Here is a 26,268-nt window from a genome sequence, read left to right on the forward strand (position 1 = left end):
CATCTTAACACATCGGCTGCTGCCAGCGTCTTTCTCACTAAACGAGTGCCAGCAGATATGGGAGATTTTTTACCCTGAAAAGCCCTTCCGTTCCACCAGCTAAAACCGGGAGGCATAACGTTCCATGTTTACCTCACGGTGGTCACGCTGAAGTCTCTCTCTAGAAGCGTTAATATTCCAAACGAGAGGCATGGCTGAAGTCAGAAATGAAGACGGAATATTGCCCTGCATCTGGTCAAAACCACGGAGAGTTCCCTAGATTCGGAGATATAAGCCATTCTCGGCCAAGAGAATGGCTTGCGTCTCCAAATGGCCAAGCCATTCGAGAATCCCTATAGTGGCAAAAAACTACTTTCTGGCCTCGACAGCCCATAAAGATCCAAACATCCGATTGTATTAAAACAACATTAAACAATGTTATACTGCCACCCCACAAAGAACAGACATTGATACATAAGAAACTAACAACTATAAACCAATATAGTCTATAAAACTAAGAGACCTAAATAAATCAAACAGACAACTGAGCTAAACTGCAACCTTATATAATCTAGAAGACAGGGTTTGACCTTTAGAGTATGTGTCTTTTAGATAAAAGCACACCTATAGAGTGTGTCTTTTTTTCCTTTTATTTGTTGTTTTCTTTTTAAAGATAAAAGTACACAGGAGTGTCTTTTAGATAAAAAAAAAATACACAGAGTGCCTTGTACATAAAAGTACGCATATTTTAGATAAAAGTATAGAGTAGTAAAGAGTCCTATAGAGTCAGTATAGTCACAAATTCAGTGTCAGTAACAGACCATCAGGCCTGGTTGTGGAGCCTGCTCGGCTGCAGACACAAAGGACTGGCCAAGTGGATTTGTGGTGTGTGTGTGTGTGTGTGCATGTGCATGTGCATGTGCATGTGCGTGTGCGTGTGCGTGCGTGTGTTGAGGAGGGATGAATCTGAGCTCATTCCACCACGTCTTTGCAAGCTCGTCATAAAGGGGATGTGAGGCGTTCTAAAGGATAGCGTCCAGCTATCCTCCTAATGCACCTCCAGACTGTATACAGTACATCCTGTACAGAGTCCTCCTCAGCAGCTTGTTCTGCTGTTGGCATGCCTTTATGTTGATCTGCTTGTGTTTCTGCTTATAGCCTTTTGTTCTCCCCTGCAGCTAACCACGCGTGGCCGATAAAGATTCAAATTTATACCGGCCCGAATGCTTCATTTAACTCCTTGAAACCGGAAAGGCATCAGTGTCATTTTTATATTTGAGCAAAAAATAAATAAAAAAATAAACACATTCTTTTATATTGGCTGCAAAGCTTGTATAGATCTGCTACTTTTGAAAAATCATGAGAATTATATTTATAAATATTTTTTAAACATTTTGAACTCAAAGCTTCAGGGTGTCCCTGGAACAAAAATATTTTAAGATGGGGGGGCGTCGGCTGACAAATATAAACATAATTGTAATTGTGGTGCATGGTCCACCACTGCTATAGAAACATACATTTTCCAGGAAACTTGTGTGTAACATGTGTGTATATATTCAGTCTCAGCAGGTTCTAAATGGGTTAATGGTCGCAACGCGACACACATGTCAGTGACGTTATAGTCATGCCCTGCAGTCGGGGGGGTACATATGACCCAGTTCCAGGTCTTGAAACCATCGTATACCCACAGGATGGCAGTGCCAGACAGTCAACACTGGCACCGCATCTCTGAGAGCACAAGTGTACAGATGAACGGTGGGCACAGCCTGTCCTTTTCTGCCTTGGTCCCTTTCCCAAAGTGCTCCGGCGGTAATCCGATCGATGGCACGGGCTCTCTGCACATTCCTGAAACTATCTGGAAAGATATTTTACCCCAATTAGCCCGTGGGATTGTTTTGCAGCTGTAGCCTAATTAGGCTGCAGAGTGTGTTCATATATATATACCAACTGGTGTTATAGTTCACCGGGTTCACTGTATGTTATGATAGAGGTGTGTTTGTGGTTTATATATGCCTTTTAGCCAATGTTCAGTGTAAAGCCAATGTAAAGATACTGTATAGACCCCACGTTGTTTTAAACACGCATGGGGGCTTTGATATAGATTCTGCGAATCCGTTGCACAGAATTTATGTTTTTATGAATTTATGTGTAAAATACATTCGAGCTGTACGATATGACTTGAGAGAGAGAGAGGGAGAGAGAGAGGGAGCGAGAGGGGAGCCTTTTTCACCGCACACAATAATAACCCCGCAGCCAATCATGCTGGGAGGAACCGAAACCCGAACTGGAGCGAGGACGCTATATGGAGCGACCTGATGAAGCGCCGCCCGTACGTGTTGTCGATGCTCGTTGAGAAATATAATTGAGAATCATCTGCGTATAGCGGTGGAAATGTTTCTGTCCCTGTGTGTGTGTGCAAAGCCCATCATCACGCACGCACGCACGCGCACACACACACACACACACACACACACACGCAGCCAGATGCCAGGCAGGCACAGACCTCGATCGGCGCTGAATGCTAATAGGCCCGGCCGGCGCACATGATGGCACAGGCTGTTCTCCTCTGGCAACGCGCTCAGCGGAAAACACAAGATAGCGACGGAGGGAGAGGTGTCAAATAGAAATGTCCCTGTTTGTCACCCACCGTGCAGTCCCCCCGCCGCCGCATGTTGTTCCTGATCTCGCTCGCTGTGTGTGTTGATGTCGACGGCAACATTTTGTAGTTTATTTTCTTTTGAATAAACGACAAAAAACCGACAAAAAATGCATTTTCGGTGGTGCCTCGATCGATGCCGTGCTGACAATAGGGCGATCTACAAGCTCAAAAAGGTGGTGCGGTGCGACGCTTTGTGAGCTTGTAGATCTAGCTATTTTCAGCAGCCCCGAGCAACCCGGAGCGCAACAAAACATAAAATGACTTCTCCACTCTCTCTTCCCTATTAGTCTAGTTTGTAATTGTCATTTGTCAATATATTTAATCGCTGGTGTATAGAAGCTGTCCTCACAGTTTTAGTTTGTATAATTATTTGTATTATTATCACAATTGCGTTGTTTGGACAACAGGGGCGCGTCGCCTCCCCAGGCCTATAATTGTTTGATGGAGAGCATAAGTAGGCCTGGGTGACAATGCCAGAAGGAGCTGTTTGTTTGTAATGTAATGTAATGTAAAAAATGTAGCAAACCAAAACGACATTCAAACAGGGAATTGCAATGTCAGACTCAACCTCAAGAAGACTGGTGCAGGGAAGACCCTCCAGAGCTCAGTCGGAAGGACATTGAAAAGATTGTGCAAAAAGAAAAGTGGATGGGCACGAGAGATGGAGAATCTGGAGGGATCGTATATGAGGAAGCAGTTTGCCCACGTATGTCGTGGTGGAAGAAGAGACACCCCTAATAAGGAGAGGATGGCAGAGAGGTCAGGAAGGAGAGGAGAGAGGAGGTGACCACCAAGTGTCTCCGAGCCGAAGATATCCTCAGGCTCTGGTGGAGAACATTCAGCAGCTGAAACATTTCCAACGGGAACAGGAACAGCTGAACGACCATGCAGAAGAGGACGGGGAGGAGGAGGAGGAGGACGGTGAGATGGCTGCTGTGGAGACGGGCGGCCCCTCGGCTCTCGGCGTCACATCTGAAGCTGGAGTTATAGACGACTGTATGGACAGATGTCTGAGGGAGAAGAAAACCGCAAGCAGGAGGCCATGGTCAGCAGCTGCAGTGTTGTTTTTGGCATTTTGATTTTTAGTTTTAGTCATTACTGTCTCTTTTCATTTCGTTTTAGTCCCATTTTAGTCACCCGGAATGTTTTAGTGTTAGTCTAGTTTTAGTCGACTAAATATCATAAGATTTTAGTCGACTGAATCTACGGTTGATTTAGTCGACTGAAATGTATTTTGGGCGGGCCTTGATGCCGTCGTATTCTACAATCTACAAGCTCACAACGTGAGCTTGTAGATCAGCTATTTTCAGCATGCAACCAAGTGTAAAATGAGTTATACTGAATCTCTTGTCCACTATAGTCCCTTCCTAACATTTTTGCCTAGTTTTTATTTTTATTTAAATTAGTCTTGGTTTTAGTCATCATAGCTTATAGTTTTCATTTAGTTTCCATTTAGCTTTCCTCAGTGAAATATTATTCGTCTTAGTTTTAGTTGACGAAATCGACACTGCAGCAGCAGCGCCAGCCTTGGTTGAATCGGCTGACACAAAGAGGCTGAACAGATAGTGGTGATATAAGAGCCACTCAGTGGAGAAATAAGGCATCCTTCCCCCATCACAGAAAACCAGTGGGGTGGTGGAAGGGAAAATGGCACCGTAAAGAAAACTACATCTGAACCATGACCAACAAGGTGACAAGAAAGAGCAGCCTTTGAAGAAGAAAGGAAGGAATGGTGGCCTGAGGGCTACATCAAGACTTCTCCAGATCATTGAGAGCTTTGACTTTTCTTTTTTTTTTCCCTTCTTTTTCTTTACAGTTTCAACAAAAAGAAGATTTAGTCGAGCTTAAATACCACATTGAGTAATGTTTTTTTGTGTTTTATGTGTACTGTATGGCTTCTTGACATTTATTTTGTAATTGTGTCCATACTGTGCACAATTAGGGGGTATAGTGTATAGAAGCTATCCTCACCGTTTAGTTTGTGTAAATATTAGTATTATTATCACAGTTATTATTGGCATTATTGGGTATTGGTTTGATGGGTTATATAATTAAATTGAATTATTGTTTGGACAACAGCTATATAGGGCACGCCTCCCCAGGCCTAATTGCTTTACGGAGAGCATAAGTATAGGCCTGGGTGATTGGGGAGCGGCACAGAAGAGAAGAGACACAGAAGAGACAATGCCAGAAGGAGCCGTTTGTAATGTAACGTCACTGCACTTCAATGGAAGTATAAACGCAAACCAAAACGACATTCAAACTGTGGACATTGATTTATTTCGTTTATTGCGTATACATCCATAATCTCTGGGTGCAGACAGTGGGTTCGTTGGCTTCGTGGAAATGTTTGTAAACAACAAAAGACTATTTTGTTGGTTACAAGAGCCACGACAATATTGGTATTAGTCATCATAGCTTAGTTTTTAATTTCAGTCGAAGAAAAAAGGTAGTCGATTTTAGTCGACGAAATTATCTCTCTGCAGTCTCTCTCGCTCTCTCTCTCTCTCTCTCTCCTCCCTCTGTGTGTTGGCCAGGCTAAAGGCTGACCTAAATACTTCAGGTTTTTGATGATCAGACTAAAAAGAGAGATCAGAGAAGTCCAGAGGGTCTTCTCTCCCTTCTCCTGTGTGGCGTGATGGCGGAGAGGAGGAGGGAGAAGATGAAAGGAGACAACAGAAGGGGGAGTGAGAGGACAGGGGAGGACATAGGAGAGGAGAGGGAAGCGAGCAGAGAGGGCTGGGGATGAGACGATGGAAAGCATGCAGGCACTGAAGGCTGAGAACAAAAACCATGCCTGGGTATTGAAATGACGGCGATGTTGCCCATATCTGAAAAAATATGATTAAATAATATTCTCCAAATGAATAATGTAAAGGAATTGATAAGCAAATGTATACTGTAGGCTATGTAACTAAAAGTACACAATTGAATGTTGTGCCGTGCAACGCTGGAGAAAGAGAGGGTGGAGAGGAGAGGTTCTCCAGCCATGCTAAAACTATTATTTGAAACATCATTTTTCATCATCATTTTCCAGGCCTTTAGCTCACGCTCTCATCCAGAGGGAGCAGAAAGTTTTAAAAGTTTTCACTTTGACTGAAACTGTTCAAATCGCTCGAAGGGACTGTCCCTGAAACACCTTCAGTTTTTGATCACAGTTCAATCATATCCGCTCGTTTCGGTTTACCGGGGCAGTTTGGGAAAAGAGTGGCATTAATTCCGACTACGTGGCTTCAGCGTGGGGTTAGGTTTAGGGCGCTGCCCTTAGAACTGAATCTTCCTTCCAATGTATAGTTATATCGTTTAGTCACAAGCTCTTGTTTTAATGGTTTTAAGTTGGTTCAATAGTTATTAAGAACCCACAGACACACGTAACCACTTTCATGTCAATGCTTTTCCAACATTGCAAAAAAAGGGGCAAAAATAGCTATGTGTGTTTTGAGCTTATATAGATCGGCTATTTTTCCGTACTTTTGTGAGACAGTTGTATGACGGAGTAGGGCATTAATTTACTTACAAAACTATAAAATATAAAAACTTAAAAAGTTAGAATATGGAAAATAAGAGGTTTCTGCCCGGACATCAACGATATGGTCCATGCACTAAGTGGCTGAGCCAACAGTTACAACAACAACAACAACAACAACAACACAGCAGAGTTTTGACAGAACATTCCCCCAAATTGGGTGAACCTGCAGGGTCCAATTCCAGCCAGGAGAAACCACTGAAGTACATGAGAACTGACAAACTACAGGTTCTGTTGATGAGAACTGACAAACTACAGGTTAATGATGAGGATGACAAACTACAGGTTCTAAACTAATGAGTAATGATGATGACGACTGACAAACTACAGGTAATTGTTACATATAGGAAATGCTGATGTTGATTTACTTAAACAACCCATCTTATAATCTTTATGTATTTATGCCAGAGCAATGTCTTCTGTTTCTATATGCTCTTATGAAGAAAATAACAACACTAATCGAACCTGCCTATACCGACGATGTCACTATGGTCTCTGAACTGTCCACAGCCCTCTTCTGAGAGACACAGACCAAATGGAAGGAAACTGTGCCATCTTGTAATGAGCGTTAGTGAGTTAGGTGGTGTTAGCATTATGTTATGCTTTAGCTATTGAAAAATAGCAGATCTACAAGCTCATAGCGCGCCACCGAGTGGCGCGCTACGAGCTTGTATAGGTCTGCTATTTTAGAAAAATCGAAGAACGACTGACACAGAAAACTGTCAGGATGTAGAAGACAATTTTTTAGAATCTGATCTCAGGTCAAAATGAGATAATATTAAGATGGGTTGAAAATGTCTGAAGGGGTCCTTGGGACTGAGCACTGATCAGTTGCTGTTTTTCTCACCCATATGGCCTTAGTAGTAAACACGGCACACAGTGTCTCTGTGTGATGAACAAATTATCGCCCAGCAGCCGCCGCTATGCCCTCACACCTGCACTACTCGGGGGCTAATGCCCACTCACGGCCTGGCAGGCACGCGCACAAATAGGAGCCAATGGGTGCTTGAACTCCTGCCCGATTATACCTTCATAAGAGAAAGTGTGTCCTCTTCTCTCATTAGCTTCTCCCTCCCGCTGAACCAGACGACTGAGTCATTTCCCTGCCAGTGTGTGTGTGTGTGTACGTGTGTGTGTACGTGACGAGCCATAATGCCCCCACTGTACAAGACTGTTATGTAATGCCGTGTGCATACGGTATACGTACTGCGGACACCAAACAAATATTGTTTTTGGCAGCACATTTTGATTTTGGTTTTTAGTCATAGTCTCTTGAATAGTTTATTTTGTTTAAGTCACATTTTAGTCACCTGGAATGTTTTAGTTTTAGTCTAGTTTTTAGTCGACTAAATATCATACGATTTTTAGTCCACTAAATCTACAGTTGATTTAGTCGACTAAAATGTATTTTGGCAGGCCTTGATTCGATTCCCCTCGTAATGACTATTTTTTACACTGGCTGAAAATAGCCGATCTCTACGATCTAGTTCGGCTATTTTCAGCATGCAACAAAGTGTAAAATAACTTATACTGGATCTCTTGTCCACTAGTCCCTTCCTATAACATTTTAGTCTATTTTTTAATTTGTTGACGAAATTGTCAGTATATTTACAGTATAGTCTTAGTTTTAGTCATCATAGTGTCATGATCTGTCACTCCACAGACCATGTCTCCTCCCTGGCCACTCCCTCATTTTCATCCCATTCACTCACCTGCTTCTAACTCCCTCGTCATTCCACCTGTGAACAATTCCTCAATCAACCTTCCCCCTATAAGACTGGACTCATGACAAACATTCAGTGTCAGTTCATTATTTGTTGTAGCAGATGCATGTGGTCCTCTGTATCTGGAAATCCTCGTTTGTCATTCAGTAAGGTTTGCATTCTGGACTTCCTATTGTTTTTGCCTGGTGCTTTGTTTAGTGTTTTGTTTTGCCTTTTGGATTTTGGATTTTGTACTTTTGACATGTTTGGCCTTTTTGGACTTCCTAGCTATGCTTGTAAACTAAGCTGCCTTTATGTCTAAATAAAACGGTTTTTGAAACTTACTTGCTTGTAGTAGCTCTGCATTTGGGTTCAATCATTCTGCTACCGTAACAGTATGAACTGACCATAATCATGAACCCAAAAGAGTTACTACTTTTAACAAAGAAGGTGTTGATTTTTGAAAGTGTGGTGAATCGTCTGGTGGCCTCTCCTCCTAACCTGCGTGCTGAAATTCGAAGGGAGATTTCAATCCAGCAGCAGTGGTTTACAGAGAGGCCATGGGTGAGCCATTTTGTTCCCCATTTTGTGGTAGTTTGTGGGAGGCTTAAGAACTTTGAAACCAGCTCACTACCACATACTCCTCAGCCATCTACCCACTCCATTAGGGTTGGAGTGTTGAGTTTGCATCCCACTAGCCCTGATGCTAATCAGCAGAAGAACCACTATATGGATTTTTTTCCCCATTTTCGAGGCAGTGAAGAAGTTCTTTCAGAACAACTTCATGCCACAAATCCGTATTATGGCACCCGCCTGGCTCGGGGAGGTCCCCGTTGTGTCAACAAGCGGGGGGATGCCTCCCGGGGTCTCCCAGCCACCAAGCCCACCCGGACAGCCCCGTCACGTCCTGCTGCAGTCCCGCCTGTAGCCCTGTCACGTCCTGCTGCAGTCCCGCCTGCAGCCCCTTCACGCCCTGCTGCACTCCCGCCTGCAGCGGTGCAGCCCCGTCACGGGCCTGCACTACGGCAGCGGGACCCCGGGGGTGTTTTTCAGCTACCTGACCCCTGTTCCTCGGTCCCAGTGACTTTGTCTCCTCCACCACCCAGCCTGCCCAGCACTCCACTGAGTGCTGTGCTGCCCGGCGTCCACGAGCCCTTCCCGGCGGCCTCCATTGGTTACCTGCCTGCGCCCTCTGCACCCTCACCGACTGTACCTCCTGCTGACCTGCCAGAGCCCTTGCCGGCCATCTCCCTAGGTGTCCTGCCTGCGCCCTCTGCACCCTCAACAGGCCTTTCAGCCGGTGACCTGCCAGAGCCCTTGGCAGTCAACTCCAGTGGTGACCGGCGTCAGCCTGACGTTATGGAAGCTCTGGCCCTGGGCTTTTTGTTCGGCTGCTTCCGTCAGCTGCTGTCTGCCGGCTCTCCATCTCCAGAATCTGCAGCACCCTCCTCATCCCCTGGGTGTGCAGTGTTCTCTGGGGTCCCAACATCCTCTTCTCCTGGGTGTGCAGCGTCCTCTGGGGTCCTGTCTCCAGAGTCTGCAGCATCCTCCTCCTGTTCTCCGCCTGCAGTCCCGCCTGCAGCCCCGCCTCTGCCTGCAGTCCCGCCTGCAGCCCCCCCTCTGCCTGCAGTTCCACCTGCAGCTCTGCCTCCTCCACCTGCAGTTCCACCTGCAGCTCCACCTCTGCCTGCAGTTCCACCTGCAGCTCTGCCTCCTCCACCTGCAGTTCCACCTGCAGCTCCGCCTCCGCCTGCAGTCCCGCCTGCAGCTCCGCCTCCGCCTGCAGTCCCACCTGCAGCTCCGCCTGCAGTCCCGCCTGCAGTCCCGCCTGCAGTCCCGCCTGCAGCTCCGCCTCCGCCTGCAGTCCCGCCTGCAGCTCCGCCTCCGCCTGCAGTCTGAAGAGTCTGCACCTGAAGATCCCCTTGGCCCTGCCTCAGTTTCCCTCCTCCAGGCCCCCTCCACCCACCCTGCTCGTTCCTCATTGAGGTTTTGGGACGTCTGGGATCCGTCCCTTGAGAGGGGGGGTACTGTCATGATCTGTCACTCCACAGACCATGTCTCCTCCCTGGCCACTCCCTCATTTTCATCCCATTCACTCACCTGCTTCTAACTCCCTCGTCATTCCACCTGTGAACAATTCCTCAATCAACCTTCCCCCTATAAGACTGGACTCATGACAAACATTCAGTGTCAGTTCATTATTTGTTGTAGCAGATGCATGTGGTCCTCTGTATCTGGAAATCCTCGTTTGTCATTCAGTAAGGTTTGCATTCTGGACTTCCTATTGTTTTTGCCTGGTGCTTTGTTTAGTGTTTTGTTTTGCCTTTTGGATTTTGGATTTTGTACTTTTTACATGTTTGGCCTTTTTGGACTTCCTAGCTATGCTTGTAAACTAAGCTGCCTTTATGTCTAAATAAAACGGTTTTTGAAACTTACTTGCTTGTAGTAGCTCTGCATTTGGGTTCAATCATTCTGCTACCGTAACACATAGCTTAGTTTTCATTTTCCAATAGTTTTCTTCAGTGGAAAAAGTCTTAGTTTTAGTCGACGAAATCAACACTGCTCTCCATCCCTCTCTGTCCTCGGACGCTCTCATTGCCTCACTGCATTTCCAGTGACACCATTGGCCTCACTCACACCTTTCGATGTAGCATACAACATTGATGCATGCTAGATGTAAGCGTCATGGCCGCCCCAATGCATTTCCAAAGGAAGTCACGTGGTTTGATACAACATCTTGGACTACAAGCTGTTGTACGGCTTTCGGCTGTGTTTCGACTGCCCCCCCCCCCCCCCCTCCCCCTCGTACAACACAAATGTTGTGTCAAACCATGTGACTCCCATTGGAAATGCATTGGGGCGAGATGTATCACACCCTTTGTATATACAACAAGCATACATCACGTCTGTTGTAAGGGTGTGACTCGTGAGTGAGGCCATTCTCCCATTCTACCGATCAGTGGTGGAAAGTAACTAAGTAAATCTAATCAAGTATCTGTACTATACCGGAGTATTACTTTTACTTCTACTTCTACAATTTTTTTTTACTTTTACGCCACTACATTTCTTTTGAAAACTTTACTAGTTTAATACTTTCATTTTTGATTAGAAAACATACATTGACCACTTCAGCCCTATATATACATTTCGGCCATTTGAAAATAGCAAATCGCGATGCAACGCATTGTAATTCTGTGCACATTTTTGTGTACTTTTACTTTTAAGTACATTTTAATGCCGATACTTTTGTACTTTTACTTGAGTATACATTTTGAATACGGGACTTAAGGTCATTATACACACTGGCGAATTGGCGACGCGATATATTCGTGCGAATAATTCGCATTTAAAAAAAAAACAATTGAAGTCCATGCAAGCTTTCACATCAGTGGCGAATGTGCGAATGTGCGAAAATGCGACCGTTTTCGCTCTTTATTTGTTCGCTCTGGTGTCGTATTTTGCAGAGATTCGCAGGCGAACTGCAACATGCAATATTTCGCATTTTCAGATCGCTTATTCGCCAGTGTGTAATGACCTTTATACTTGTAACGGAGTACATCTACATTGCAAGTATATTTACACTTTTACTTAAGTAAAACATTTGAGTATACATTTCCCACCACCGAGGTATATATATCTTGCCGTCTGTTCTTTTGTCTCCCTCGTCGTGTACGGAGACACGAGGCACACTAAAGAAGAGATGGAAAGATAACATCGGAGAATGGACTCACTTTATCTATACCGTTTGATGAACTGTGGAGCGGCGGCCGTGAGTCGTAACATAATGCTTTTCATTGTTCTCCGTGATGAACCGAGTTTGGACTGCGAGCGGACATTATTACCTCAATTTATATGCAAAGGTTTGGCCTCTATATATAGCACTGATGCTCTTGTTTCCAGTGCCACTCCGCTTCATACAGCAAGACAGATTCACACACCCCGGGAGCTTCAGTACTTAGTAGTTAGGCTACTTAACCCTTTTTGACCTTCTACACCCTGACAGTTTTCTGAAAAAGCTATGTTTCTATGTCAGTGGTTCTTCGATTTTTCAAAAATAGCAGACCTACAAGCTCGTAGTGCGCCACTCGGTGGCGCGCTATGAGCTTGTAGATCTGCTATTTTTCAATAGCTAAAGCATAATTTATCTGGACTTTCCTGTAATATAAACAACCGTATTCCATTGTTTTTTGCGCAGTGTGAGAGGGGTGAGTGCTGCTCACTGCACTGCCTGGCGAAGACCTGTCCTGTATATGCATGCTCGTGTGGGGGATTGAACCAGCAACCTGCCCCATGCTATAGTTTGGAGGGCGTTGAACCAGCAACCTGCCCCAAAACAAGCTGATGAAACATACCGGGATGAACAGGCCAGATATAACAACATGGGGCGGAAAAATCTTACATTTTTCCTTACAAAGTCACAACTCTTCCCGCAGGCACTCTAATCTCCTCTCTGTGGGGGGGGGGGGGGGGGGTGGGGAGGGGGGGGGGGGGAATCATCATTCAACGCGTTTGAGGGATGACAGGGTGGATGACCCCTGACCTTATGCCGTGTGACCCGGAGCTAAGATTGAAGAGGAGTTAATGCAGTGATGGCACGGAGCCCACCCTCATGGTGCTTAATGATCTGCTGTGAGCGCTTCGTTTTACCTTTAATACGCGCACCCCCACTGATACACACACACACACACACACACACACACACACACACACACTGATACACACACACACCCTCTGATACACACACACACCCTCTGATACACACACACACACACACACCCTCTGATGTTCACCCTGACCACTGCTCTGACATTGGCGAGACACACACACATACACGATGTGAAAGATGATGCCGCCACTCCGCTCACTCATTCCACCTTCTGCTTCTACTGTACATTACAGTGCAGTACAGTACAGTACAGTACAATACACAGTTCAGTACAGCAGGGGTACAGCCAAACAAGCTCACAGCACCTCGCGGTGCGAGCTTGTAGATTGGCTATAGTTTCACTGTATGCCTCTTTCTTATGTAATATTTGACAATTTGGCCAATTAAAAAGGTCATAAAATGCATTACATTGCAACTTTGGAAATGTGCAGATATCCTGTATAGTGTACACTTATATATAGCCTACTATATGTGGGTTTGTTTTACTGTATTTATTTTTGTAATCTCCTGAAGTATATAACGGCATATTCTTATACGTGCGACCCATAACAACCGCTTGGGAACCATTGGTTTAGGTATAGCTTTTGGTCCCGTGACACAAACAACTTAATTCCCGGCTTATCTTCTGTGTGTGGGTGTAACTAAGGCTCCCTTTTGTTTCCCCCTGGGAACCATGCCCTCGCAGAATGTTAAACGCTATACGCTAATTCTCCCACGAGCTCTTCAACAATTAATTACTAATTGACACAGAATCCCCACCACCATGCACACCTGATAAGAACTTCCGGGCCCCGTTAAAGGCATTCATATACTCCAGTTTTAGGTGATACGGTGACCACTGAAACGGTGCTTCGACAGAGAGATGTTCTGAGATGTTCAGAGGATGAATGGTGAGTCGCTTAATCACCATGCGGCGTGATGTCATGTTGTAGTCTTCGGTGGTCACCTTCAGTAGTTCATTTTTCATGAAAAATAGCAGATGTACAAACTTTGCAACACAGCACAAAGTGACACGATGCGAGCTTGTATATCTGCTATTTTTTTGAATAGCCCCAAAGGGCAACCACACTAAGGAGGATCTAGAAACAGAACATTAGTGTGGGCAACCACAGTCTGGTGTGTGTGTGTGTGTGTGTGTGTGTGTGTGTGTGTATGTGTGTGTGTGTGTGTGTGTGTGCGCGCGTGCGTGCGTGCGTGCGTGCGTGCGTGCGTGCGTGCGTGCGTGCGTGTCTGGGGAGCGCAGATCACTTTGATGATCTGCACATTTATTATTCTTCTGGAGAAACCTACCTAACTAACCGCTGTGATTGGCCGAGCCTTGCATAACGTGTGTAGTAGCTACAGTAATTGGCTGTTGTTGGTTACGTAAAAGCAATCTATGTTTTACAATCGTTTATAAAGACATAAATTCCCTTGCAGGGGCAGAAGACCAAACTATTCATGCGTTAAAAAAACAAATTCAAATTACTTTTCAAGAGAGTCAAGGGAAATTGGACAGAGGGTAACTTGTAGCAAAGGGTCAAAAGACCAATTATTCAAGCATTACAGAATTTCCAAATCACTTAAAGGCCTGAAGGACACATAGACCAAGACAGGGGCTATACAACCACACTTTTCTAGTATTGTATTCGGCTTATAACTTAACTAAAATGTCCCTACTATGGGGAATGAATAGAGACAGAGCCCTGACGTCAAACTATGCTTCATATATATCTCTACTCTATGCTCAATTGTGCTCAATAATTAATGATGTATTCAAATTCATTCTAAGAGTTGTCCGACTGAACTGTATCTATACACACACTGGGTGCACGCATGCACAAAACATGTAATTATATATGCATGCACTTGCGCACACGCACACACACACGTGCACGCACACACACACACACACACACACACACACACATATACACCCGCGCACACGCTAAAACACAGATTACTCCTTTTGGCATTTGGAATGCTTAGCAAATATTTGGATGCGGGCAATTATCCAGATAAAGGCAGTGCATTGTTTCTTTGTAGCACATTATCAACAAAAGTGCTCGTGTCGTAAACCCATTGTATACACACAGCATCTTGTAGCACCTTGCAGAGTACAACACGACCTTTGCAGCGAGTGTTGCCATGTCCCCGTGGGAATGAAAGCAAACTGGGTCAGCGAGAGCCGTGCAATGTCACACCCAGAAGTACTGAGTACACACACACACACACACACACACCGCAGAGTAAACAACCATTATATTACAACAAGACCCACAACGTGCTCCTTACCTAAGAATTTAAAAAAAAAACTAAATGGTATAGTGGTAGGTTAAGTCATTGTTAACAGTGCGTAATGACATATACACGCAAAGGAATTGACATTATGAAACTTGTAAAAAAGAAGAATGGAATGAGAATAAAAGACTAGACCAGAATTCAGTATAAAGTCAGAAATGTGTTGGGAGTCATTTTATGCATTCTAAACCCACGTGTGGTCAGTAGTCGAAAGTAACAAAGTACCTGTACTCAAGTACTTCATACTTACAGTAGAGGTACAATTTTGAAGTGTCTTAGTGGAGTATTGTTTTCGTCGACTAAAAGACGAAAAATTTTCGTCGACTACCTTTTTCCCACTGACGAAAACTAAATGGAAACTACATGAAAACTAAGCTATAATGATGACTAAAACTAAGACTAAATATACTGACGGAAACTAAATGGAAACTACATGAAAACTAAGCTATAATGATGACTAAAACTAAGACTAAATATACTGAAAAACTGCCTCCCCCTGACCAGCCGGGGGGTGCCTGATGGAGGGGAAAGGAACTGGTTGGAATAACGTGTTCGCTACGTCCAACCAAGGAAACTCCCCCCCTGTCAGGTGTAAAAGGAGCAACCTGGACACTCGGGCATGAAGGAAGCATGAGTTCAAGTCCGTTGCTCTCCCCAGGTTGGCGGAGGGTTGTGTAGAGCCCAGGATCACATTAGATAATTGACACAGAGGTGAAAAATGGGTTACAAAATCGTGGGATAAAGATTATAGATTTTTTTTTATAATATTATACTGACTATTTCGAAATACCAACTAGACAGAAATGTTAGGAAGGACAAGAGATCCAATATAAGTCATTTTACACTTGGTTGCATACTGAAAATAGCAGATCTACAAGCTCACAACGCGTCGCGCTGCGAGTCTGCGACGCGTTGCCCGTGCTTGTAGATCGGCTATTTTCATCACGACGGCGTCGAGGCCCGACGAAACACATTCTGTTCGACTAAATCAGCTGTGTATAGATTTCCTCGACTAAAATGTTATGATATTTAGTTGACTAAAACCATAGACAAACACTAAAACATTCCAGGTGACAAAAAAAAAAGTGACAAAAAAAACTAAACGAAAACCATTCAAGAGACTATATGAACTAAGACTAAAAATCACTGAACAAGTCCATTCAACATGAGCAGAGCCTCATGACGTACTGTATACACATAGAGAGGCGAGAGCATTGAGGTGCGACGTCCAATTCTAGGTTTCTCTTTCATGAAAGCTTTACAGCGATTTAGCCAAGCAGACAGACTATGTATATACAACACATAGTGCCAGGTTCACGTCAGGTTTCCATGACGTCTGGCTCCTCGCCAGACCGACATTGAACCATTTCGTATACTGTGTATATATATACAGTACACTGAGAAATGCTTATCGTTGGACCGGTGCCAGACGCATTACTGTACTACATTTGTTTTAGGTTTTTTTGTGTCTCTCTCTCTCTCTCTCAAAGTCTCTCTCAAGCCAGCCTTATCTCTTCATTCAATAGCCTATATTATAATTCCACCCTGTAGATAGTTGAGTAGGGGCGGGGAGGGGGGGGGGGTGGGGGGTTGGCGGAGCAGCCATCTGCTCTTCAGACGCATGGGTACTTCAAAAGAAATTAATTTTAAAATATCTATTAACCCATTTAGACCTGAATCTACAAAATGTCTTCTAAATCCCAACAGTTTTCTTAAAAACCATATGTTTCTATATATCAGTTGGTTCTCAAACGTTTTTATGTCGAGGACCCCCAAAAATATATGTAATTGCCTGCAAAATACAGTATTTTTCAATAGCTACAGTAATATAATGCTTTAAAAACACCAAAAGCGTGTTCCGGCCCAAAATGTGTTAAGATGCTTTAAATGTATTTTCGTTTTTTTTTCTTTTTCTTTTCTTGTTCCATTACTGCGAAGCAGAACTGCTATAGGCCTTGGACTGATATCCAGTAGGAATTAATTATGCAACTGCACAGATGTTAAGTGGGGGGGGAGAGCAGAGGCACGACGTTCGCTTCATTTTCTGCTCATTTTCAGATTACGAGAACAGGCTCGGAGGCTCTAATGCACACGGCAGCCATATAACGGAAAAGGAACTGGGAAGAGAGGTCCTTATACTTCACAGGTGTTACCAATGATTCCAATAATGAAGGCTTTTGTTTCGTTTAATGCATCTCAGTGGGTTTTCAAACCTATTCATTTCAAGGACCCCACATGACTTTTAGAGTGTATACAGAATGTGTACAAAACCCATATGGGTCCATTTGGTTCCATTTGTGGTATTAAGGTGCGTTTTGGAACCCCCTCAAGGAATGGTACCGGGACCACACTGGAACCCACATGGTGTATCAGAGTGTTTCCAGTGAGCCAACATCAGCACCGTCACTCGTTTGACCAGAATGGACCAGAGCTTTAATTGGGCATTATTAGTATCATTGTTAAAGGAGAATTCCATGCTAGAAGGCTTTCTTACCTTTATTTGTATATTGTTACGTCCCCGCCAAAGAGGTCCAGGTGTTTTTTTTTGTTGCAAAATCTCCTTATTGGCTATTCCCCCTATACCATAAGCCCTAAATTAATTTAATGGGAATTGAATGGGGCTATGGGGTTGTTGTGCTAATTCTCTTATTTGTATATATCCTCTCTTCATAATGTAAATAATATCCCAAGCGGCACACTTCACTACTAACACCCCGTAGCCCCATTCAATTCCCATTCAATACAATGCAATTAATTGAGGGCTTATATGGTAGGGGGAAATAGCCAATAAGGAGTTTTTGCACACAAAAAAACACCTGGACCTCTTCGGCGGGGACGTAACGACTACAAAGAAAAGGTAAGAAAGCATTTTTTTTTTCCTAATATATTTTTTATCCCACGATTTTGTAACCCATTTTTCACCCCTGTGCCAATCATACTGTGATCCTGGGCTCTACACACCCTCCGCCAACCTGGGGAGAGCAACGGACTTAAATCATGCTCCCTTCATGCCTGAGTGTCCAAGTTGCTCCTTTTACACCTGACAGGGGGGAGTTTCCCTGGTTGGACGTGGCGCATGGAAGGAACACGTTATTCCAACCAGTTCCTTTCCCCTCCATCAGGAGCCCCGGCTGGTCAGGGGCAGGCAGTTTAGAGACCAGGATTACTGCATGTTTTTGTGAGGGTATCTACCCTAGGGGACACGGGGAGAACATGAAAACTCCACAAAGAAAGGCCCTTTTGCCAACCCCGCCTTCGGGTATGGGCACTGATGACGCGGAGGAGGAAACACACCGCCAGCACCCACAGTGCCCCGAGCGGGAATCGAACCCAGGACCTTCTAGCTGTGAGGCGACAGCACTACCAACTGTGCCACCGTGCCCCTGGTAAGAAAGCATTCAAGCATGGAATTCTCCTTTAAGACCTGTGAAGGAAGTAAAGAAGAGGCCCAATGTATTCCCTATATACATGGCGACTGTATAGAGCCATTATTGTGGGATCCAACGTGTCTGCCTTGAGAGACTATATTATTGACTGACTGTCGAGACCCAGGCTTTTCTTGGCATAAAAAAAAGAGTCGGATCAAACTATATAGCGCTGGAAACGGACGCCATCTCCCTATATTCCTTCACCACACTATATATGTATAATGGAGATAAGAGGTTTCTGCCCGACACCGCACAGCAACAATTCCTTCCTTCCAAGCTAATTTTACATTTGTGCCCTTGGCGTCCATTTGAGGTGCCATATATTTGTTGTTGTCAACTCTGCAGCAGCTGCAACGCAAGGACGTCGTCAGCTTTGCTCTTGTATAGTGGCATACCTGCAGTGCTGCAATAGGCAATTTGTTATTAAAGTGTATACCGAAAAAGAATGACGTTTTTCTTCTCTAAAGTTAAACGAGATTGCGAGAGCAATACTTTACAACATGGTCATCAGTATCTTGTCAGTGTCATGGTCAGTGTCATGGTCAGTGTAATGGTCAGTGTCATGGTCAGTGTCATGGTCAGTGTTATGGTCAGTATCATGGTCAGTGTCATGGTCAGTATCATGGTCAGTATCATGGTCAGTATCATGGTCAGTATCATGTCAGTGTCATGGTCAGTATCATGGTCAGTGTCATGGTCAGTGTCATGGTCAGTGTCATGTCAGTGTCATGTCAGTGTCATGGTCAGTATCTGGTCAGTATCATGTCAGTGTCATGGTCAGTATCATGGTCAGTGTTATGGTCAGTATCATGGTCAGTGTTATGGTCAGTATCATGTCAGTGTCATGGTCAGTATCATGTCAGTGTCATGGTCAGTATCATGGTCAGTGTTATGGTCAGTATCATGGTCAGTGTTATGGTCAGTATCATGTCAGTGTCATGGTCAGTATCATGGTCAGTGTTATGGTCAGTATCATGTCAGTGTCATGGTCAGTATCATGTCAGTGTTATGGTCAGTATCATGTCAGTGTCATGGTCAGTATCATGGTCAGTGTTATGGTCAGTATCATGTCAGTGTTATGGTCAGTATCATGGTCAGTGTTATGGTCAGTATCATGTCAGTGTCATGGTCAGTATCATGGTCAGTGTCATGGTCAGTATCATGGTCAGTGTTATGGTCAGTATCATGTCAGTGTTATGGTCAGTATCATGTCAGTATAATGTCAGTGTCATGGTCAGTATCATGTCAGTGTTATGGTCAGTATCATGGTCAGTGTCATGGTCAGTGTCATGGTCAGTGTTATGGTCAGTGTTATGGTCAGTGTCATGGTCAGTGTTATGGTCAGTGTCATGGTCAGTGTCATGGTCAGTGTCATGGTCAGTGTCATGTCAGTATCATGGTCAGTGTTATGGTCAGTGTTATGGTCAGTATCATGGTCAGTGTCATGGTCAGTGTCATGGTCAGTGTCATGTCAGTATCATGGTCAGTGTTATGGTCAGTATCATGTCAGTGTTATGGTCAGTATCATGGTCAGTATCATGGTCAGTGTTATGGTCAGTATCATGTCAGTGTTATGGTCAGTATCATGGTCAGTGTTATGGTCAGTATCATGTCAGTGTTATGGTCAGTATCATGGTCAGTATCATGGTCAGTGTTATGGTCAGTATCATGTCAGTGTTATGGTCAGTATCATGGTCAGTGTTATGGTCAGTATCATGTCAGTGTTATGGTCAGTATCATGGTCAGTGTTATGGTCAGTATCATGTCAGTGTTATGGTCAGTATCATGGTCAGTGTTATGGTCAGTATCATGTCAGTGTTATGGTCAGTATCATGGTCAGTATCATGGTCAGTGTTATGGTCAGTATCATGTCAGTGTTATGGTCAGTATCATGGTCAGTATCATGGTCAGTGTTATGGTCAGTATCATGTCAGTGTTATGGTCAGTATCATGGTCAGTGTCATGGTCAGTATCATGGTCAGTGTCATGGTCAGTATCATGGTCAGTGTTATGGTCAGTATCATGGTCAGTGTTATGGTCAGTATCATGTCAGTGTCATGGTCAGTATCTTGTCAGTGTTATGGTCAGTATCATGTCAGTATAATGTCAGTGTCATGAACATCAGTATGTTGGTATCATGCATGGTCAGTGTCACGACACTGTCATGGACAGTATCATGGTCAGTGTCATGGTCAGTATCATGTCAGTGTTATGGTCAGTATCATGGTCAGTGTCATGGTCAGTATCATGTCAGTGTCATGGTCAGTATCATGTCAGTGTTATGGTCAGTATCATGGTCAGTGTCATGGTCAGTATCATGTCAGTGTCATGGTCAGTGTCACGACCCTGACCAAAATAGTGACCGCATGGATGCGATTGCTTTCACAACCTCGTTCAATTTCAGAACAGAAAATAAAGTGAAAGATAAATAACATCGATCGCAGCATTGGACCCATTCTCATTTAGTGACATCTCAGCCGCACCAACCTTTTCCCCGAGACGAGAGGTTTTTGCTATATATTATGACAAATGTGTTGGCCAATGAAAATGAATGAAAACATTATCTAGTAAACCTGGAAAAGGCAGAAAACCATCCTTTCAATATTTGGATTGTCTAAAAAGGTATATAGGCGAGAAAACAGCTGATTTCCTATGTCAGTTGGTTTGTCACCCCGCCATGGGCATGACCATATATGGTCATGCCTCGTGACATCACATGACATCATCACCCGTATACGTTACCCAGGCGGATGCGTGCACGGAGATCTCGCCCTCAGGGGGGCGTCTTACTGGTTATACATTTGAAAACTTCTTGCACATTTCAAATTGTGCTACTGTTATATATAGTACAATGAAAATACTATTCATATTGAGTGACTGCTGCAGTTTCTTCCAGCGATGAAATGTCTCTTTATTAAATAATGAGCTTTAATTGACGTATAGATCTCGGCCAATGGCGGTGAATCTATTAAGCACAGTGGAGTGTGTATAGTTCCTGCTCTGCACATAGCCTACTGTATATCTGACACACACACACACACACACACACACACACACACACACACACACACACACACACACACACACACACACACACACACACACACACACACACACACACACGCACACAGCTCAGACAAATTAATCAATGTTTTTCAATCGATAAAATCCGCCGGCCAATCGCTTCCATAATTCTTGCGATCGTTGGTCCGAGAAAACCTGCAGCTTCACCATGGTAACGGCCGCATGAAGTCTGTCCCTGCAGGGGGCACCATATGACACGCGACTCACAGCGAAATAATCAATCAAAGTGATCAATGACCTGATAAGATAAGATTAAGGTGTGATAAACATATTGATCCCCGGAGGAGATTCAAGGTGTCATATAGCTGCAGCGATATAGCAGTGGGAGTGTTTCATTCGCACTAACTACTGTTTAAAGGGTTGCCTGCAACCGGCCTTTTGGAATGACAAATTGTCATTGTTTATTTGGAAACTTATTTTAACGGTATATTCAGTGATTTCACTCAAAAAACCTTAGGTTTCGTTTTAGGCTGTGGGACCCAAAGCCTTTCATCCAATCAGGATAGAGAGCCAAAAAAACGAAACCTAAGGTTTTTTGACCCCCCCAGGGGTTAACTGGGGACAGGGAGGAACTCCTTATATGGTCAGCACACTCTATAGTAGAGAGGATTATCACAACAAAACAAAGAAATAAGTGATATTTGAATTAAGTGAAATCACTGAATATACCTTTAACTGCAGTTCTGCTACTTTAAAAAAAAAATTAATTTGGAGTATAGCCAATTATTTTCTAGCCCATTTTCTCCCCAATTTAGTTGTTGGGGCAAATTGATTCCTCCCCCACACACATTTCTGTATATATGGTCACACCGCTGACGTATATATATCATAATACTGACTCACCTGTCAGTGAGGAGCCCCCCAACGGGAGGACGTAGAGACTTCATCCTATACTCCTCCCGCAGAACACTCCCCGCTGACAGGGTGCCGACCCCCAGCCCGTATTAGGAATACTGTGACAATGACCATGCAGACTATAGAATATCAACCTTATCCCTCCTCCGGGTTGAAGGAATGAACCATTAAGTAAAGCGCTTTGAGCACTCGGAAAAGCGCTATAATAATAATGCAATTCATTATGAACTGAATTGCAGGTGCAAGCCTTGCATTGTTTCCCTCCGCCATTGATGTGTGAATGCAGGTGAAAGCACAATCTATGTAAAGAGCCTCGGATAAAGGCGCTTATATATATATAAATGCACCATTTTACCATTTAACCTCCATGGTGGTGGTCGGCAGGAACTCTGCCACTGCACTGTGCCCACCCCGAGCTCTGCCACTGCACTGTGCCCACCCCGAGCTCTGCCACTGCACTGTGCCACCCCCCCGAGCTCTGCCACTGCACTGTGCCCACCCCCCCCCGAGCTCTGCCACTGCACTGTGCCCACCCCGAGCTCTGCCACTGCACTGTGCCACCCCCCCCGAGCTCTGCCACTGCACTGTGCCCACCCCGAGCTCTGCCACTGCACTGTGCCACCCCCCCGAGCTCTGCCACTGCACTGTGCCCACCCCGAGCTCTGCCACTGCACTGTGCCACCCCCCTGAGCTCTGACACTGCACTGTGCCCACCCCGAGCTCTGCCACTGCACTGTGCCACCCCCCCGAGCTCTGCCACTGCACTGTGCCCACCCCGAGCTCTGCCACTGCACTGTGCCCACCCCGAGCTCTGCCACTGCACTGTGCCCACCCCGAGCTCTGCCACTGCACTGTGCCCACCCCGAGCTCTGCAAGATCTGCTACTTTTTGATAGATTTGTGTGACGCTGCTGCACTGCAGTATGATCAAGTATAGGTCATTAATCATTTATGCATTTCACGGTCGCCTCACAGCTTAGATTAGAAGGTCCCAGGTTCGATTCCCGCTGGGGACACTGTGTGCGCTGCATTGGGGAACGTGTTCTCTCCTCGGCAATCAGCGCCCATATACACCCGGTGGGGTTGGCGAAAGGGCCTTTCTGTGTGCAGTTTGCATGCATGTTCTCCCCATGTCTCCCCATGCCGGGGGCACCTGATGGAGAGGAAAGGAACTGGTTGGAATAACGTGTTCCTTCCACGCACTACCCGGTGAAACTCCTGCCTCTCAGGTGATACGAAGCATCGCATTGAAGGGAGCATGAGCTCAGTTCGGAGCTCACCCCAAAGTTGGCAGAGGGAGAGTATAGCACCCAGGAGGCCAGGACTGCAGCTTAGGATGAAAAATGGGTTACAAAATCGTTGTTTTGAGTAAAAAAATAATAATACAAAAAAAGTTAGAATATGGATAAGAAGTTTCTACCCGACTGCAATGAGCTGCTGTCTCTATAGATATGGATCTGCTATACGACAACTCTGTCGACCTAAATGTACGGCGATATGAATAAATATGATACATCTGCTGTATACTGTATGTCTATCTATCACGCGTGGCAGCCAACATAATGTGTGTATCGCAGTGGTGGAAAAAAGTAAAGTAAGTAAATAATGCAATATAAAAATACTCAAATGTATGAAAATCATTTGAAAATAGCAGATCTATTACGACACGTTGCAAGCTTGTAGATCGGCTATTTTCAAAGGGACGAGATGTATCAATATAGGGCTAAAGTGTTTGATGTACAGTATATGTAAATAAATGTAGTGGAGTGAAAGTACAATATTTGCCTCTGATATGTAGTTAAAGTATTGAAAATTGGAAGTACTCAAGTACCATCATCATCATCATCATCATAATCATAATCATAATCATCATCATCATATCATCATACTATAATTCAGTCAATGTCTGAAGGTCCTTTTTCCAATTTAACAAATTATAAATGAATAATGATTTTATCAGTGGCCCTTTTGGCCTGACCTTTCACACTGCTGTTTGTTTGCAAGTGATGTGAGATTCTGATCCGTGTGTTCAGACTGGCAGGCAGCCACACATCTAGACCTGAATCAGATCTTATAGGCCACATCCAGATCGGAATCTGATTTGGTTTAAGACGGGAACCCCTTTTGGTGTTTTAACTAAGCAATATGTCATACTTTAGCATATTGAAAAATAGCAGACCTACAAGCTCAGAGCTTGTAGGTCTGCTATTTTTTGAAAAATCGTAAAAATGCGGCACGACATTTTGAATATATATTCTTTCAGAGCAAACTTGTTTTTTTTATTTCGACGTCAGGCCTAAATGGCTTAACCCATTCTGACCTGAGATCAGATTCATACGAGGTTTCCCACTGGACACACACTGGTCTGATGAACCCATTCTGACCTGAGATCAGATTCTAAAAATGTCAGTCGTTCTTCGATTTTTCAAAAAATAGCAGACCTACAAGCTCGTAGCGCGCCACTGGGTGGCGCGCTATGAGCTTGTAGATCTGCTATTTTTCAATAGCTAAAGCATAACATGATGCTAACACCAACATGGGTTCCCGTTCAGAATGGGTTATATAAGTCTAAACGAGTCACATACAGAGCACAGTCAGGTTGTTGTATTCAGACTGTGACAGATTTCCTCTCCTGAAATCAGGTTTGAATCAGATTTGAAACCACCTTGACCCGTCTGCATTTAGACTTATTTAAACCAATCAGATGATTCCAGTCTGGATGTGGCACAGATCTGATCCAGGACCAGGCTATATAGATTTGGCTGCCAGTGTAAAGGGGGCCTACTGTATATACCAGACTAAAGAGGTTTCCACCCGACAGAGACCAAATATATGGACATACAGTATCGTTCCCTGCAGTTCTACATCAACAAGGCTGGAGATCAGCTGCTGCATCCGGTGGCCCAATCACACATCACCTCGTTTACTGTGATGATTAATGGACCTCTTGCGTGTATGTATACGCTCACTGAGCTGAGCTGTGTGTGCGTGTGCGTGCGCGTGCGCATGTGTAAAAGAGAGACAGACAGACACGTGTAACACACTTTTCAAATGTATGAAAATATTTTGAAAATAGCAGATCTATACAAAATGTGCCGCAAGAATCGTGACAGACTGTGACCTTGCGGATTGGCCATTTTCAAATGGCCGAAGTGTATACAGTAAATAGGGTTGAACAGGTTAGGTAATCAAAGTAGCACCTAAAGTGTTCGAATGGAGTAAAAGTAGGCTACAATTACAGCTGACATAATAGAAACATAGGTTTTTCAAGAAAAACTGTCAGGATTTAGACATTTAATTTGTAGAATCGTCCTCAGGTCTAAATAATAGTTTAAGCATACCGTACTAAATGCACTCGGTTACAACACTGCGTCTCAGGTGTCGACGCTGCCTGCCTGAAAAATAGCAGACCTACAAGCCCATAGCGCGCCACCGAGTGGCGCGCTATGGGCTTGTAGGTCTGCTATTTTTGAAAAATCGATGATTCCTGCCTGAGGCTGCTGGATAAGAGTATAGAGCACCGCTGGCATGGCTCACGCCACTCGCCTTTGTTGTTCCATATAGCCTTATATGAACCGTTGCCCTTCAACACACTGTTGTTTGGTTCCTTTGCAGCCGTATAATCTCCAGACAGTGTCTCTCCTCAACCATGAAGTCCTATAATACCAAAAGCATCCTGAGCAACCTTGTTTGATATGGCATGAGGCATGGGATTTAATTTGTTCGTGTTTGACGTGCTAATTTGTTTCGTGCACACACACACACACACACACACACACACACACACACACACACACACACACACACACACACACACACACACACACACACACACAACTTAAGCCCTTCTGGGTACTTCATACAAGCAGACTATATAATATCATCGCTGTCCGGCAGAAACAAGCTATACTCGTTTTTCAGGTTTTTGATATAATATTTTTATATATATTTTTGTAACAATTTTACATAAATCAATGCTATTTAAACACTCTTTGTCTACTCTGTCTGTGTCTGTTGGTTAAAAGATAGCAATGAAAAGCATTAAAAAGTGCTTCTTGAAAAAAAAAAACTAACAGCTAACCATTTGTG

The 26,268-nt window shown here is 44.3% G+C and overlaps 1 protein-coding gene across 1 annotated transcript in view; it reads left to right on the forward strand.

Moving 5' to 3' along the window:
* The window catches only part of pitpnc1b (phosphatidylinositol transfer protein cytoplasmic 1b), a 350,470-nt gene that overhangs the window by 265,207 nt on the left and 58,995 nt on the right, over positions 1–26,268 (forward strand). The gene's annotated exons all lie outside the window — the stretch shown is intronic.

This window comes from Protomyctophum bolini (assembly GCF_963924005.1).
Source record: "Protomyctophum bolini genome assembly, chromosome: 7".
In the NCBI taxonomy this organism is placed as follows: Eukaryota; Metazoa; Chordata; class Actinopteri; order Myctophiformes; family Myctophidae; genus Protomyctophum; species Protomyctophum bolini.